This window comes from Nicotiana attenuata, unplaced genomic scaffold, assembly GCF_001879085.1.
Source record: "Nicotiana attenuata strain UT unplaced genomic scaffold, NIATTr2, whole genome shotgun sequence".
In the NCBI taxonomy this organism is placed as follows: Eukaryota; Viridiplantae; Streptophyta; class Magnoliopsida; order Solanales; family Solanaceae; genus Nicotiana; species Nicotiana attenuata.
The window spans coordinates 62,121-79,000 of record NW_017670484.1 but is presented as its reverse complement, the minus strand read 5'-3'; positions in this window follow the sequence as shown (position 1 = coordinate 79,000).

Sequence of the window (16,880 nt, the reverse complement as noted above, 5' to 3'; positions counted from 1 at the left end):
TCATCAAACACACGCCCACCCCCCTCACTTCCCCAATTCCTCTCTCTCTCTCTCTAAACCCTAACCTCTCAAATCCCTCCTCTCTTCTTCTTCTTCTTCACTCCTCCTACTTCCCCCATCTCCATTCCTCTCACTCTCTCTTCCATCAAGGTATGTCACCCCCCCCCCTACTTTTTCTTTTGTATTTTATTTTAGTTTGTATGTTAGATCATGTTTTTAATTGTGTAGTATTTCTAGTAGATTTTTTGTACTTCTTTTTTCTTTTCTTTTGAATTTCGTTTTTGTGGTGGCTTGTTAAGGGGTTATGTGTATAATGTGGCGGAGAGGTGTATGTTTGTGGGTGTTGAACTAATTGTTAGGGGGTGTAATGGTGTAGTACAACTTGTGATTTGGGGGAAGCATTGATGCATCCATATGGGCTATATGTGTTAGGAAGTGTCTTTCCCACAAGGTGTTTGGGGAATTGCCCCAATGGAGTTATAAGGGCTCATATGACCATGGTTGTGGTGAAGTCTGAGTAACCACCCATAGTTCACACAACTCACACCCTCACTGATAGGCGATTCTCTATTTGACAGGTAAAATACATTCATCTAGGAAGAGACACAACACAGGGTCCTCCGCTAGTGGACCGGGCAGCTCCTCAAGAGCTAGGGGTCAAGCTAGTGCGGCTTCGACCGCACTAGGTTTGTCTCCAAATCGGCGGAGGACAGGTACAATGCAAAGGCGTCAAAGAAATTGTTACATGAGGTGCATATTGACCGGGAAGCCTTAGAAGTGGAGTGCCCGAATATCTTTGCTGAGTTGAGGAGGTGTCAGCTGGACATCTTCTTTGAGGAACCAGAGGAGGCGAACGTACAGGTAGTGAGGGAATTTTATGCTAACTGCCCGGAACACGAGAATGGGATCGTCACAGTACGCAATACCCGGGTAAATACATCCCTTGAGGCCATATGCAGGGTGTACCGGATGCCAGTGTTCATGGGGGAATCCGAATTATCGTACTTATCGTCGATCAAGTGCTTTGTGGGCAACTCTTCTTGAGACAATATGTGTGCCAGACAGAGAATACATATGGATAAAGCACGGGATCGCACTTAACTCCTAGTCTCTCAATTGGGAGGCTAAGTGTTGGCTCACAATCATCAACAGTCGGCTGTTGCCCTCCAGCAATACTACCGATGTCAATCAACCACGGGCAGCAGCTATCTACTGTTTCATGACCACCAGGATTTTGATGTTTCCCAACTCATTCATGATGAGATGTTCATCCGCTCACTTGAGTTACTCAAAGGTTTTTACTTCCCTTCTCTGGTCACCAAGTTGTGTCGTGCTTCTAGAATCATTAAAAACCTCAGAGTTTATGGGAAATTGCCATTGAAAGCCCCGCTCCGGGCGAGCAAAATCACAACTGGGAAACAGCCGGTGGTGATAGTTGAGGATGATGATGAATCTAATGATGATGCTGAGGAAGTTGTTGTCCCACCACCTACGAGAGTTGAGGAGGCGGGCCCATCATAGCCCCGCCGAAGTACCCGCCTGACAGCCCTGAAGCAAGAAATGGCTGGTCTCCGCACTTCTGTCACGGACATGGGCACCAGATTTGACACTATGGCCACTCAACAGGCCAAGTCGGAGAAAAAGAGTATGGGATGGCTTCGAGAACTAGGACAAGCATGTCACCTCGATCCTAGCAACGTCTCTGATCAGGATTGAGCTTCAGGGAAGTCCCCTTACCCTACTCTGCTTTCTATTTGTTGACATGGGGACATGCCAAATTTTTATGTGTGGGGTGGGGGATGGCGGTTGTTGTAAAAAGATTGTATAACTGTGTATCATATTGCTTTCTTTCTTTTTGATTGTTTGGTATCGTAGGGTCATGTAGTTAACTTCGACTGGGCACGAAGATGGCACCTTTCGACAGGTTTCTTGAGGGACATTAGTCGAACAACAACAACAACAAAAAAAAGAGAATGTAAGGACTCTTCCTGATGACGGATATTTGAGACAGCTTCTTGAGGGAAGTTAGTCTAGAGAAAATACCAAAAAAAAAAGATTTTTTATTTTAGGTAGTGTAGTAACTCCCCCTTGGTTTTTCTTTGGGCCACGGTTCTTTTCCAAGGGTTTAGCTTGAACCGGGTGTAGGTAGTTTTTGTTATTTTGTTTTTTTTTACTTTTTAGTTAGTATTGATGGGCTACGAGCTGAAATAGAAAGAGAAACCCTTGGCGTTAATACACCCCTGAACACAGTCGACACTAGAGTGTAGGGCCTAGTCTCAGTGGTTGATTCTTGCTAAAATGCCTTAAATTTGTATGTTTGTAACTGACTTGAACACTCAAAAGAGAGTGTCTTGATTAACCAATCTGGAGTGAGTCATGTGCCATGTGTGTGTGAGTTGACTGTATTCTATGCTTTACATTTGATCCCTAGAACTTGCCCTGTGTGTTTGCAAAGCGAAATAGTAGCTTCATTCAGTTTTAGAAGTGATATAGGCATTTCTTTGTTAAGCCAGATGTATAAGTAAACCCACCTGAATGTAATACATCGTAGTTAACCCCGTTGAGCCTATAGCCTATTTCTTTGGCAATCACATTGCGAACCTTACCCAATTGTTTGAATAGCCATCTGTTTGAACACCTTTTACCTCCCTAAAGCACTTGAATGACCTTGACATATGCAAAAGTTGAAGTGTTGAGTGGTGGTTTGGTTTTTGAGTGGAGCCAATGAAATAGAGGAAAGGTGTAGTTTTGGAAGAGTAAAAGAAGAAGTGCCACGTAAAAAAAATGAATAAATGTAGTAGTTTATAAGTGGTAGCTTGATACAAATGCACCTAAAGGAATAACATGTCATAAATAAAATGGGTGGAACGTCTGGTTGACATAAGAATGAATTGGAAGGTTAATGTGATTGTGTTAAAAGTGCTTAGGGAGGTTACTTACTATATCCAGATATATCCTACCCATCCCTTAGCCTACATTACAACCAAGTGAAGTCATAATTGATCTTAGACTAAATAGGCTCGATTAGTAGAGTAGTACACTACGGGCAAGCCTATGGTGCATCTTTATGGCATGTGAATGTTCTTTTGAGAGTAAGCGAATTTTGTCCATCTGAGTTCCTAATTGTTCGTAATAATATTAATTGTGGAACTACTCTCTTGTGTGATGTGAGGGCATGTGATTCACGAAGGAAAGGTAAGTCTTGACTTCTGTATAGAGTAGTTTGAGTAAGTGCGAATATTGCATGGAATGAAAGACTCGACTTTTGAGGCAAAGGTTGTTTCACTACTAGGTACAACTTTGGTGAATTGTTCATGGTGTGATTCGTTAAGGGGAAAGCTTAGGGAAGGAACTTTGATAGAGTGTGGTGTATTGATCGAGGATTAGCAATGATTTAAGTGTGGGATGTTGATAATAGGCTACATAGACGATATTTACACCCTAATTATACCATGCTTTATTGTGTTTTATAGGCTGAATGATAACAAAATGCTCTAATTGGTGTTCTTTTGCTTCGCAAGGACTAATCCAAGTGAGAAAGAGCTATGGAGTGTTTTGGAGTCAATAATGTGAAGAAAACATCTAAGCAAGAAGCACCCGTGCGGAAAGAAGCAAAAAGGGGATTGCAGAAAATGCAGGCAGAATGTTATGCTCTCACCGCGGTCGTGCCGCGGTCGCACCACGGCCGCGGTGAACTGTGCAATTGCCTAGACTTTTGGGACCAAAGTGTAACTCAGGGAAAATTTGTTCCGAACCCTTATAAACTCAAGAAGCTCGCCCAAGAAAGTTTTAAGCTTGTTTTTAGACTACTTTGGAGGCAATAACAAGTGTGAGAAGATCAACCAAACATTAGAGTATTTCTATCTCCTTTTATTTCTTGCAATTACACATTATGAACAACTTTGTAGTTTTATCGTGTTTTTTTATGAGTAGCTAAACAATTGATCTAGGGTTGATGGAACCAATTATTGGATGAAGTTTTGACTCAACTTGTTATAATCGAGCTGGATTTATTATATGATTGTTCAACTACGTTTTGTATGGTGATTAATTGAATGGGCCCTTGATTAATCGCGTCTAATTGCCTTATATTGCTTGAGAAAGAATATTAGGTTAGACTGCTATTGAACAACACCACTTTTGGGTAATTGAAGAGATTTATTACTTGAACTTATAAGTGGGGTTAGAGATAACGAAACTTTGGTGGGATAATTCAGAGCTGCACATATTGTCAGTTAGAGTAGTTCGAGAGAATGCTCTAGTAAATTATTGTAGTTGATCGAGAGATAATTACGATAACCCATAGCTCATAATTCTCATAGAGTATTACGGCGAGATTATAGCAAAGGAGTTAAGACCTAAACTAGCAATTGGGGAAATCAATGCCCTAGACCTTTTTACCGTTGAATTATCTTTGATTTAGCATATTGTCAATTTTAATATCATTTGAAGTAGTTAAACAAAAACTCAACCTTTATTGATAAAAATCTTGCATCTGGAAATTGTTTGAGTTGATAATGGCATTGCCAAGAGTTGTAATAGATAGGTTAATTCCCTGAGGATTCGACTCCGGACTTAAAACCGAATTATATTTGCAGCGACCGCTTTGTCTTTTAGAAAGCATAGTTGGGCATGATCAACTTCGTACAGCTCAGTCCAGGCAGAAGAGTTATGCCGACCGCAGAGTTCGTGATGTTGCATTCATGGTCGGAGAGAGAGTGATACTCCGGGTATCACCCTTGCAGGGTGTAATGAGGTTCGGAAAGAAGGGCAAGTTAAGCCTAGGTACATCGGACCTTTTGAGATCCTTGAGCGAGTGGGAGAGGTGGCCTACAAACTCGCGTTGCCACCTGGTTTATCAGCAGTTCATCCGGTGTTTCATGTATCCATGCTCCGGAAGTATCACGGCGATCCATCCCACGTGTTAGAATTCAGCACTATCCAGTTGGACAAGGATTTGACCTACGAGGAGGAGCCGGTAGCTATTCTAGACCAGCAGGTTCGTCAGTTGAGATCAAAGAGTTATCCTTCAGTTCGAGTGCAGTGGATGTCGCGCCCCCTTTTTCTCGCGAAATCGGGTTTCGACACTTTGATGACTCCTTTGAGAGAGTAGGAAAAAGGAATTGGTTAGAGTCTCCACCTAACGGATTAAGGTGCATTAGGACACCTAGAGCAGATAACTCATGTTATGCCAGTTTACATCACCACAGATCGGGTAAGGGCTCGAAATTACCTCGAGGGGAAGGTGTTAGGTACCCCTCGAGGTCCATAACTATGGGTCCCGGCTGAACTTAATTTATGAATTAGTCTAATAAAGAAGCGAGAGGATTATTTAATAGGGATGGGGGGTCCTAAACCCGTGCAACATAAATAATACTTCGTAAATCCCTTGAGTTGGGGTGTTACCCATATTATTTAGCGGGGCACAGACTATCATCTCCTGATACCCGATTACTATCTTTAAGTTGTTACCTAAAGCGCTCTAATCGATTCTAATTCGATTCCTATGCGTGCACTACCTGTCCATTACCTATAGTCCTAGAGGCATTAGGACTTCTATTTGGGATAGTTCTAGACTAAACCTAGGTTGCTCAAAAATGTAAAAGACTAGGCGACAAACAAAACATGTTAGGACTTGCAAATATAAAGCAAATATGGGCTCATGTTAACCTCCGCAAAAAAATAGCAAATGCACGCAATTAATTAGCAGGTTTTATTAATTTGCAAAATCCTATAGCAGGATATCTATGTGAGGAAACAGATGAGCAGTGTTATATAAAAGCAGCTTCATTAAGGCGGGTTTTAGGACCTATTATTTTGCCTACTGATTTTATTTAGTACAACATCTGGCATGTCATGCAGTAATAAATAACAGTAAATCACAGTTACGAATCCAGAATGGTTGTTCAGTCGTATGTCGACAGTGATGATCGTATTCAGAATCATTTGGTAGAGTCCTATAGGCATGATTTCTATCACTGAACTGATATTTAATCCTATAGGCATGGTATCTATTATTGGATTGATTTAAATCCTATAGGCATGATTTCTAGATTTGAAACCAGTTTTAGTCCTATAGACATGGTATATATCGAACAATAATAGGGGCAGAAATGGTGCACATTGCCAAAAATAGTTAGATCAACATTGAGGTCCTAGAGGCATGATTGCTAACATACGTTTGTTGGACAAGTTAATACAACCTATAGGCAGGATTTCTAATGCAATTAATTTCCTATAGGCAGGATCTCTAATGCAATTGTATTTCCTATAGGCATGATTTTTAATGCAATTTAATTTCCTATAGGCAGGATTTCTAATATGCAATCATAGTACATCACTCACACGATTTCAATAGAGATGAGGTAAAACATGATTAACAGAGCTAATGAAACCCTATTGGCAGGATCTCTACCCGGATTGACCAAAGAGAATAAAGACCCTTCCCAATTTTACTATATGCCCCAAAATTTACAAACTTATTACATGCCAGAATAAATGAATAAATTACATAATAGTAATAAGATACACTATAGGTAGCCTTTATTAGGCCCAAATAAACCTGGGAACCAGGCCTTCAAACCAATTAACTTCAAGGCTCAATTCATAGGTACAGCATAGCCAAAACATGAGTGATCCACTCATAGCACATATAGAACCAAATTTCCAGTATGTCAAAGTTCCCAAGGGCCTCGGGGACCCAGGGCAATGCTCACACCAGAACCATGCATTCAGCAGATGATTCACAAGAGATGGGTAACCAGTTCCCAGTGTGTCAGAGTTCACATGAGTCCCATGTGGACCCTGAGCAGCGCTCACACTAGGGTGGTTGAGAACCTAAGGGACTAAGAGTGAGGTTTTAAAATCAGCATATAAAAAGGAGTAGGGGCAGATTTCAAACAGTTTGATTTCAGAAGAAACAGGGGTTAGAACATAGAATTGCATTCAGAAAACAACAAAGTTTGCAAAGTACATAGTTTCAAACAGGTTAATTCAAAGAGAGACTTAATTACACTAAGGGAGCATGCTGACTTTTAAGACAACCATTGATTAATAACTTAGGCAAAGCAGTCAGATCATCACATGACATATTAACAGACAGAGCACATGAGTTAAACAACAAATTAGGACAAATTAACTAATTACATGCTTGTAGTATCCTATGAATGCAAGGTTCAAAACAGGTACAGGATTAACAAGCTGTGTGCCCGGACAAATTGAACATTAAGCCAACTTACAAACTAACAACATTAACCATAAGAGATTCATAGGAGCATAAAAGTAGAATCATGTTAAAAGTAAGGTTCAAGACATGTTGTTCAAGTAACACTGATTACAAAAAACATGGAGAAATAAACGACAAAGGATTAGGGATTACTAGTTAAGCAAGAGAACAAGTAGATATGCTACAGCAGTTAAGTTCCAGAATCACTTGGCCTTGGCGTTCAGCCGGCCAAGACCAGAAACAATGAGCACAGAATCAGAGTAAAAGAACTAAGTTTTTTTTAGAGTATGAGAGTTTTAGTCTTGTTTTAAATGGAAGAGGGGAAAGGGTTTAAATAGTGTTCAATTAGGTATACGAATAAGGGAATAAATCAAACATACACAAATACGGGAAGAAAATAAATCCGAATCAATTGAAGATAGTTCAGTAAGTTAACAGAGCATAATAGCGTGTAATCAGGCGAGTAACACTTAGAATAAGGAAAATATAATATGGAATCAATTAACAATCAGTTTCAAGGCAAAATAAGGTAAAGGAATTAAGAAAACACAGTAGATTGAACGAAATAAGGAAAATATCAGTACCATGCAAGAAAGGAAAGAGTAAAAGTCTCAAACCCTAGTTTTAGGTAAAATACAAAATCGACAGTAATAACAAGCAAAGAGATGCATATAGGCATATAGACAGAGATTTTAACACAATAATTAAAGAATCAAACAGATTTGGTTTGATTTTGTAGAATCAAAAATTCGTAATTTAGGATAAGTAAAAATTAGTCAGAAATTAACGAGGAGAGTTATAATAAGATGCACAGAGACATTTAGACTGAAAGATTAAAGGAAAAATAATTAAAGAATCAAGAACCGGATTAGATCTAGAAAGATCTGAACCCTAGTTTTTTAGGATAAGCAGATAATCGCGAAGAATCTCATAGATTCATACCTTAAAGAAATGAGAACGAACACGGATGGAAAGAGGTCAAAGATTTAAACCAGATTTGGTTCACAATAGGAGAGATCTGCTTGCCATGTTAGGCAAGCAATTATGTGACAACATAAATGGGTAGCCAATATCGATATAGGATGAGTAAGGTGAGAAGATCCTTGATGGATTCCATATTTGGGTTGGAATCAAAGGGGGTAACAGGTGACGGCGCTAGGGTTTCCACAGAAGAGAGAGCATTTAGGGGCGGCGGGGTTTAGGGAATGAAGGGATTAGGGTTAGGGTGTTAACTTAAAATGGGGGAATAAATGAGGGTCGTTGATCTTGAAAGATCAACGGCCAAGATTAAAGGGAGATTGGGTCGGGTATAGAAACGGGTATGGGGACTGGGCTAGTGGGTTTTGGGCTAAGGTGTTGGGTCAAGTGTTTAGGTGATTGGGCTGGGGGAATTGGGTAGTGTATATGTCCGAAATTGAGGTTTTAGGGGGCTGTATTTTAAATACCCAATTTCACAAATAAATAATTTATTAAAAAATAATTAATAAATAAAAAAAATATCACTTGTCCTTGAAAATGATTTAAAATAATTACTTAACATTATAAAAATAGAAAAAGTCATTTTTTGTATAAATAATATAATTATGCATATATATGGGCTATTATTGCAAAATATGCAATTTTAGCCTAAGGATGCAAAATAAGTATATATAAAAATATTTAAATATTAATATGGATATAAATGATGAAAAATAAATAATGAATCATTACAAAATTATTCGTGATGCAATTAATAATTATTTATATAAAAATATCTCAATAAATTAATTAAAAGCCTTTAAAAATTATAGAAAATTATGGGAAAATACTTGGTGATGCTCATGCACTATTTTGAAGGTATATATGTATTTTTCAAAATATATGAGGGGAAAACTGTGCATCAACAGTGGAGAGGTCGGCCCATTGAGGCAGCTACCTAGGAGTCCGAGTCAGATATGCGGAGTAGATATCCCCACCTTTTCACTAGCTCAAGTACTTTCCTATGTCCGTTCGAGGACGAACGATTGTTTTAGAGGTGGAGAATGTGATGACCCGATAGGTCATCTCATATTTTGAAACCTAATTCTTTGATCTGAAGCCTTAAAAATCATGTTTAGTCCTTCCTCGATTTGTGTGCATAGTCCGGGCGTCTTTCCGGAAAGCTTTTATGATAAAAACTGTTAAAAGGGAGAAATTTGCCTAAAAATATCATTTGAGTTGACTTTGGTCAATATTTTTGGTAAACGAACCCGGATTCGTATTTCGACGATCCCGGTGGGTCCGTATCGTGATTTGGGACTTGGGCATATGCCCGGAGTCGAAATCGGAAGTCTCTAACCAAGATAGCGGACTTTGTTGAAATTTGATAGTTAAAGGCTAAATGCCTTTGAGATGTTTGACCAATGTTTGACTTCTTGGATAAAGGGTCCGTATTTTGGTTCTGGAGCCCGGTATAGGTCCAATATCACATTTATGACTTATCTATGAAATTTGAAGAAAAACGGAATTGATTTGACGTGATTCGGACGTACGGTTGAGAAATTAGAAGTTTCAAAGCTTTCTTGAAAATTTCATTTGATTTGGTGCTAAATTCGTAGTTCTATGTGTTATTTTGGCGATTTGATCGCGCGAGCAAGTTCGTATGATATTTCTAGACTAGTGTGCACCTTTAATTTAGAGCCCCGAGGGCTCGGGTGAGTTTCAGATAGGCTATAGAATGAAAATAAGACTTAGAACATCCCTGGTGTTTCAGTTGCTGGTGTAGGCCTCTGATCTCGCAAATGCAAGATCAGGTATCGCATTTGCGACCTCTGCAGGTTCCGTTTGCAAGGAGTAGCTAGGCCATACAGTCTCGAAATTGCGAAGCATTCTTCGCATTTGCGAAGTAAACCTGGGAAGGGCAGTGATAGCAAATGCAATCCTAGAGTCTCAATTTCGGAGATCCATGTTCGCATTTGCGAAGGCAGCAGAGGTGTGAAGGACTTTGCATTTGCGATGGTCCCTTCGCATTTGCAGGCATGGAATTTGCGAAGCCCAAGTCGCATTTGCGACTTCTGCAACTGTGTAAAAGTGACTTAGACGGGATTTTTCTCCCATTCTTCAAATTTTCAAAACCTAAAACACAAGAGACAATCTTCCCCAAATCATAGGTAAGTGATTCTAAACTAGTTTCTTTCAATCTTTCACTATATTTTACAAGATTTCAACCTAGAAACTAAGGTTTTCATGGTGGAATTGGAGATTTTTGAGTAGAAACTAGGATTTCGAAAATTAGGGATTTAGACCATAAATTGAGGTCGAATTTCAAAACCAATTATATATCCGGGCTTGGGGGTGAATGGGTAATCGGGGTTAATTATTATTAATCACTGAAAAATTGGCTTAATGATCCTCTAATGTTGGCTTGCCTAGTAAGTGAAATGTTAAGCTCCATCACGGTACCGTCGGTGGGAATTCCGGGTCGTGACATGAACATGACCAAATAGAGATAAGTATTTTTATATTGACTATATTAAACAAATTCTCTAATTCATTTAATATATTTATACTCTTACAAATCTTGGTATAATTATTATAAATAATATATATTATTTATTATTAACGGGCGAGACTTATAGGATCTATGCCCCATTTATATTGATGATAGACCTTTATGAAAGATTATAAGTTTTCATGTATAAATCCTGCAGGTAGATTTTGTATCTAACACATAAAATAAGGTTAATAAAAGTCTAGAGAAACTTATTTAATCAATAAATTAAATCATCAGTAATTCAATCTAATTAATTAGAATGTATAATCTTAACATGCGAAGTTAATACGTGTTTAATACTGAATTCAAATTTTTTTGAGGAGTGTAATTACGAAATTTTACTGAAATAATTTTTAATTTATTGTGGTAAGAATGATTCGGCTTGAAAGAAATTACTTTTATAATAGGAAGCCTTATTTATTACTTTGCGCTCGCACTTTGACAAATTACTCCTTGGTTGGAAAGAAAATGAACATTGTACATCAAATATATGTGTTGTTTATTTATGTGATTTTAAAAAAAATTATATTCATTAATATGAAATACACCTAAAGCGTGTAACCAAAATTCTTTAAAAAAGAAACGCGTCCCATCAATTGTAGCATAAATATTTTCTCTCATAAGGATTTAAACCTTATGGGTTCGGGATTATAATCCTTTTAAATTATTGAGTTCTAAATAAGTAAAAAGTTGTTCATATTAATTAAATTTTTTAATACAAATACAATATTTGGACAAAAGCTTTAGGTTCGGCCGAACCCGCAACTCTGCCCCTATCTCTGCTACTAAACTTTAAATGATAGGCTTACCTCAGTTTCAACTTAGTAAATAATAACCGCATACGTAACCTTATAAGCTAAGAGCTATAAAATAGTGATTTCTTTGAACCATGTCAACAAACATACTCAGCATAATAGTATAATCGCATATAATATGAGATTATTCTATTTTAAACCTTTTCTAAATCCTTAACTTCTATTTTAGAAAAGGAAGTATACCTTTAATGTGACGACCCAAAGGGTCATCACATGTTTTCTCACTCATTCTGTGTCTCCGAGGCCTTGAAAATCTCATTTAGGCTTGCCTCGATTTGCATGCGCAGTCCGGGCGCGTAGCCGGAAAGCTTAAATATAAATTCTGTGTAAAAATTTATGAATTTTGATATTTATATGAATAAAGTTGACTTTGGTCAACATTTTGGATAAACGGACCCGGACCCGTGATTGGACGGTCCCGGAGGGTCCGTAGAAAAATATGAGACTCCGGCATATGCCCGGAGTCGAATTCCGAGGTCGAGAGCCCGAGAAATGAATTTTTCTGTGAAATTGTTTTTCAGAAATTAATATGGAAATTTGAAAAGGAAATTGATTAGAACCGTGTTGGTATCGGGCCCATATTTTAGCTTCGGCTCCCGGTGCAGGTCTTTTATATGTGGTTTAAGCGCTTTCTGTGAAATTTGGTTGAGATCGGACGTCATTTTACGTGTTTCGGACCTAAATATCTAAAAATGAAAGTTTATGAAGTTTGATGAAAAAGTGATGATTTTGAGGTTTAATTCATTGATTTTGATGTTATTTTGGCGATTTGATCGAACGGTTAAGTTCGTAGGATGTTGTTGAGTTAGTGTGTGTGATTGGTTAGGAGCCCCGAGGGCTCGAGAGTGTTTTCGGAGGTGTTCGGGGTAGTTTTGGACTTAGGATGATAGCAGATTTTCTGCAATTTTTGCACAGGCATTCCCTTCTTCGCGTTCGCGGCCTTCAGCTCGCGTTCGCGATGCTTCCCAGGTCCCCTTCTTCGCATTCGCGTCACAACTCTCGCGATCGCGTAAGCCAATTTCAGGACCCCCAGAAATTCCTTCTTCGCGTTCGCGTTCCACAGTTCGCGAATGCATAACTTCACCAATTTACTCATCGCGTTCGCGTGGCTCTTCACGCGTTCTCGTATAACAATTTCTAGACCCCCCTAGTCTTTCTCTTCGCGTTCGCATCATCCTCATCGCGAACGCGATGGTCTGTTGTGTAAACCCTTCGCGAACGCGGCCTTGCTCCCGCGAACGCGAAGGGCATTTTTGCCCAGTTATTTTAAAAGCCTAAAAATAGAACAGTGACGGGATTATTCCAAATTTCACACGAGCTCTTCTTCTCCACAGCCCCTAGGCCACTTGTAGAGCGATTCTTCACCAAATATTCTTGGGTAAGTATTATCTAACTCGTTTTCTTCATTTTCTATCATCATCCATTGAAATCCTAGGAAAACATGTAATCTAGGGTTGAAATTGGGGGAAATGGGTAGAGTTAGGGCTTTTCGATTTTCTTCGATTTAGACATCGTTTTGGGGTCGAATTTGAAAATAATTTGTATATTCGGGCTCGTGGGGGAATGGGTGATATGGAATTGGTTCGAACCTCGGGTTTTGACCAAGCGGGCCCGGGGTCGATTTTTGGAATTTTGGGAAGAAGGCTTAGAAAACTATATTTAGGCATTGGGTTTGATTTGTTTGGCTTATATTAATGTTGTAAAGTCGTTATTTCATAGATTTGATTGAGTTGGAGCCGAATTCGAGAGGGAAAGCGGTCGTTGTGGATTGATTTAGCCGTGGAAGTTGAGGTAAGTATTTAGTCTAACTTTGGCTTGAGGGAATAGGAGTAGAGTCTTACTTGCTAATTGTTATTTGTCGAGTACGGTGTATAGGCATGGTGACGAGTATCTATACACTGGTGTATAACATGACCGTGTGTCCTTATATTGATATTATCCTGAACTTGTTGAGATTCTCCCATGCTTATTTGATGATTTCTATATACTGTAAAGAGCATGAGACAGAGATTATGATTATTAGACTCCGTGGAGCATTGGCTTGAGTTGTGTTGCGAATTGTGAAGGTATTTTATATGAAATGATTCTTTGGAGCTATGGCTCAAATGATAAAGTGAGTTATAGAGTAATAAATGAAAGCAAAATAAAGAGATATTGGTTAATCCCTTTCCGGGACGTTTTATTGATATGATGATTTTCTCCCTCGCCGGGATATTGAGTTATTGACTTCTCTCCCTTGCCGGGATTTAGTGTGTTATTGTGTTCCCTTGCCGGATTTCTTTCACTAATTGTTCACTCCCTTGCCCCTTATTTTTGACTGTTGCCTGGGTGAGGATTAATAATATAAATATATGGATCGGGTTGCGCGCCGCAACAATGATAAATGATATATATGTGGATCGGGTTGCACGCCGCAACAATACTAAATGATATGGATCGGGTTGCACGCCGCAACAGTGATGATTATGGATCGGGTTGCACGCCGCAACACTGATGATTATGGATCGGGTTGCACGCCGCAACAGTGATGATTGAGGATCGGGTTGCGCGCCGCAACAAGTTATAGCTTAAGTGCGGTTATTCCGAATTTAAGTTTCTGTTGGCTGTTATAACCTTAGAATTTAGACTCCTTGTTTATAACTGTTGCCTCCCCACAGCATGCTCCCCCTCCCTTATAAACTGCTTATTTCCTATTTGTTTTTCTGCAATATATTTCGTAACTGCACAGGTTTATCTGGTAGTCTGGTCTAGCCTCGTCACTACATCACCGAGGTTAGGCTAGGCACTTACCAGCACATGGGGTCGGTTGTGCTGATGCTACACTCTCTGCATCTTTTTGCACAGATCACAGCACCGGAGCAGCAGCTTTTGGACAGCAGTAGAGGATTCGGGAGCTGACTTCAGTCCAGGGACATTCGAGGTAGCCTTGCTGACGTCCGCAGGCCCGGAGTCCCTTTCTATTTTATTCAGTTTGTTATCATTTGTACCGAAGCAGACAGTTTTATGTTTCATTCGAACCTTGTATTTAGTATTCTCTAGACGTTCGTGAGTATTGTGACACCAGTCTTGGGTAGAGGATTTTGTTAAACTTCCGCATTTCTTTCAGTGAAATATATTTGAGACTTCCGCTTTATTATTAAATGCTTCATTGTTTCTAATATTGACGATGTTCGCTAAAAGAGGTAATTGATAATTGGCTTGTCTAGCTCCGACTAGTAGGCGCCATCACGACTCCCGAGGGTGGGAAATTCGGGTCGTGACAAGTTGGTATCAGAGCACTAGGTTACGTAGGTCTCACAACTCACGGACAAACTCGGTAGAGTCTGAGGAATCGATATGGAGACGTCTGTATTTATCCCCCAGAGGCTGCAGAGTTAGGAAAACTTCACTTTTGTTCTTTCTTGTCGTGCGATTCTGTTTCTCAAATACTGATTGTCTTTCTACTCTGTTCTTTGATGGCGAGAACACGTGCTTCCTCTTCTACCGCGCAGCAGCCCGAGCCCCCAGCAGCAGCTCCTACGAGGGGCAGAGGGCGAGGTCGTGCCAGAGGCCGAGGCCGGGGCAGAGCTCAGCCCCGAGCAGCAGTCCCAGAGGTGGAGCCACATGTTGATTATGATGAGGAGGTTCCAGCCCCAACAGCTCCGGTGGGCCCAGCTCAGGTCCCAGAGGGGTTTATAGTCACCCCAGTTCTTCAGGACGCTTTGGTCAGGTTGGTAGGCTTTGTGGAGAGCGTCACTAGAGCGGGTTTGCTTCCAGTAGCACCAGCCACTTCTCAGGATGGAGGAGGGGTTCAGACTCCTGCTACACGTACTCCGGAGCAGGTAGCTCCCCAGGCTCAGGTTCAAGTGGTTCAGCCAGCTGTGGCAGTTCAGCCGGGTATTGTGACTCAGACCGGCGATGGAGCGGCTATGTCCGCAGATGCTTTGTGGAGACTGGATAGGTTCACCAAGCTCTTCACCACCACATTCAACGGTGCTTCTTCAGAGGACCCCCAGGATTTCTTGTATAGCAGCCATGAGGTTCTTCGGACTATGGGTATTGTGGAGACCAATGGGGTCGACTTCGCCACCTTTCGTCTAGCAGGATCCACCAAGACTTAGTGGAGGGACTATTGTTTAGCCAGACCAGCAAGGTCGTCATCTCTGACTTGGGACCAGTTTGCAGAGTTGTTTTTGGAGAAGTTTCTCCCAGTTACTCAGCGAGATGCTCTTCGCAGGCAGTTTGAGCGCCTTCAGCAGGGCTCCATGTCAGTCACGCAGTATGAGACCCGGTTCATTGATCTAGCTCACCATGCTATTGTGATACTCCCCACCGAGAGAGAGAGGGTGCGGAGGTTTATTGATGGTTTGATCCAGCCGATCCGTCTCCAGATGGCTATGGGAGCCGGGAGTGAGATTTCATTTCAGGAGGCGGCCAATGCGGCCCGTAGAGTTGAGACGACTCTTGCATAGGGAGGTGGTCATGGGTCAGATAAGAGGCCCCGTCATGCAGGTAGATTCAGTGGTACCTTGTCTGGAGGTTGAGATTCTTATGGTAGAGGCCATCCTCCGAGGCCCTTTCAGTCAGCTCTTCAGGTTTCTCATGGTACTTCAGGCGATAGTGGGTCTCCGCCGCATTATTCTGATCAGCAGCCTATCAGTGCACCACCGCTTCAGAGCTTCCGAGATGGTCATTTAGGTCGATAGGGTCAGTCTCAGTCTTCTCAATTGCAGCATTCAGGCGGGTGCTATGAGTGTGGTGAGTATGGTCACATCAGGAGGGCTTGCCCGAGGTTGAGGGGTGCTCAGTCACAGCAGCAGGGTCCTCGTCCTATGAGTCAGGCAGCGGGTGATCCACAGGCCGCCCAGCCAGCTAGAGGCGGGGGTAGAGGCCATAGAGGTGGAGGTAGAGATCATAGAGGAGGAGCTCGGACCGCCAGAGGTAGAGGCCAGCCAGCAGCCGATCGTCCCAGGGATATGGTTCAGGGAGGTGGGGCCTAGCCCCGGTGTTATGCTCTTCCAGCCAGGCCAGAGGCTGAGTTTTCAGATGTAGTTATTACAGGTACTATTCTGGTCTGTGATAGGGATGCTTCAGTGCTATTTGACCCTGGGTCTACGTATTCGTATGTGTCATCCTATTTTGCACCGTACTTGGTTATGCCTAGTGATGCCTTGGGTGTTCCTGTATATGTATCTGCACCGGTGGGTGATTCTATAGTGGTCGACCGAGTTCATCGTTCCTGTGTGGTAGTGTTTGAGGGTCTTCAGACCCATGTTGATTTATTGCTCTTAGACATGGTGGATTTCAACGTCATATTAGGAACGGATTGGTTGTCCACGTATCATGCCAT